Source organism: Delphinus delphis, chromosome 4, assembly GCF_949987515.2.
Source record: "Delphinus delphis chromosome 4, mDelDel1.2, whole genome shotgun sequence".
Lineage (NCBI taxonomy): Eukaryota > Metazoa > Chordata > Mammalia > Artiodactyla > Delphinidae > Delphinus > Delphinus delphis.
The window spans coordinates 132,744,291-132,746,565 of NC_082686.1; positions in this window are offsets into that span (position 1 = coordinate 132,744,291).

Below are 2,275 nucleotides of genomic sequence, written 5' to 3' on the forward strand. Positions count from 1 at the left end.
AGACTCTTGCTGAAATTGATCTGGGACCTGGCATGATGGCTCCTCTATAACCAAGGCTGTGAAGAAAGAGCCACATGGAGTCTGGTAGGAAAGGAGGACAAGTGATCCAGTTGGAACCTGCAACCCTCATGGGGACCCAGAAGAGATGGCATATCACAGGCTCAGGGATCCTCCCTTGGAATTGAAGGACTCAAGCCACATATTACACACCCAAGGCCTGGAGTCCAACAACTGGAAAACAAGCTCCCCTAGCTGGTTTGAAAACCAGTGGACCTTACCGGAGGGCTGTAAGAAACCAAGACTCAGCTCTAGAAGAGCATACACACAAACTTGCTTACTCCTGGTCACAGCCTGGAGGAAGCAGATTGAAAACTACCTGGAACTGTAGCCAGCCTGCCAGGACCACCCCAGCATACTCCCTAGCCTGCACCAGGCTCCTGCTTCAGCCCTTCCTGCTCCAACACTGCTCCCCACTAAGGCAGAGGCTGCCATTGCCAAAGAACGTATGCACACTTGAAGGGAATGGAGCCAATTCAGACCCCTGGACCTGCCTCTGACCTGCCTCTGACCAGGGTGGAAGCTGCCATTGCCAGTGCACATGCATCACTGCACACACTCAGGAGGCAGTTAAACTAGTTCTAAAGCAGGGACTACCATTGCCTGCTCACACATTCCTGAGCACACTTGGGAGAGAGCAAAACCGGCTCAGTAGTGTGTCAGCAACACCTATAGCCCACAACCCATCTCTAACCAAGTCACACATACTAGGGAAAAGGTGAAACAAGCCAAGAAGTGCAGCCCCAAGACCTCAGGCCACAGCCATTACCCCAACCAAGGTGGAGACGGCCATCACAGCCAGGAGAAGCCCAACTCCCTCAGGGCTCCTGATCCAGCCCCTCCCAGGCCCTGACCCTGCTCCCCATAGGGCAATGACAGCCAATGAGCATAGGAAAAGTCCCAGAATACACTTGGCTCTGGCTCTAGCCCCTCCAACTCCAGCCCTACCACCCATTATCGTGGTGGCTGCCAGTACACCCCAAAGGAATATGCAGCCTATGCTCATGTCAGATCCAGCTCTCCAAAAAAAACCACTGGGCATGTGTAGACTTCATAGGGATGCTCCCATACAAGAACATGCATTCAAGACCAGGATAGGTAACTGTTTCACCTAAACTCATAGAGACAGAGAAAGTTAAACAAAATGGGAAGACAGAGGAATATGTCTAATGGAAGAACAAGAAAAAACATTGAAAATAACCCTAATGAAACAGAAAGAAATAATTTACCTGATAAAGAGTTCAAAGCAATAAGAATGTAACTGAATCTGGGAAAAGAATAGATGAACACACTGACAATTTTAACAAATAACTAGAAAATATAAAAAAGAACCAGTCAGAGCTGAAGAATACAATAACTGAAATAAAAATACATTAGAGGGAATGAATGGCAGATTAGGAGTTATAGAAAAATGAATAAGTGACCTGGAAGATAGAAAAATGGAAATCATACAATCAGAGCATCAAAAAAAAGTTTTTTAAGTGAGAAATTTTAAGAAACCTCTGAGACAACATTGAGGGTACTAAAATTTGCATTATAGGGGTCCCAGAAGGAGAAAAGAGAGATAAGAGGGTAAAAAATGTATTTGATAAAATTATCATTGAAAACTTTTTAAACCTGAAGAAGGAAACAGATATCCAGGTACAGAAAGCACAGAGAGTCCCAAACAAGACGAACCCAAAGAGAGCCACACCAAGATATATAATAATTAACATAACAAAGGGTAGACTTAAAGAGATAATTTCAAAGGCAACAAGAGAAAAACAGAGTCATATACAAGGGAACACGCATAAAGTTATCAGCTGATTTTCAGCAGAAACTTGGCAGGCCAGAAGTGAGTGGTATATTTAAAATGCTGAAAGGAAAATACCTTCAAACTAGGATACTCTACAGAGCAGAGTTATCATTCAGAATTGAAGAAGAGATAACCAGCTTTTCAGACAAACAAAAACTAAAAGTTCATCAATGCTAAACCAACCTAACAAGAAGTTTTAAGGGGTCTTCTTTAAGTGGAGAAGAAAAACCTACAACAAGATATAAGAAATCATTGGAAGGGGGAAAATCCAACTAGTAAAGGCAAATATATAGTAAAGACTGTGGATCAACAACTTAAATAAGCTAGTACAAAGGTTAAAGACAAAAATTGTAAAATCAGCTATAACTTGAATAAACAGTGAAGGCATAGAAATGAAGATGTAAAGTATGACATCAGAAACAC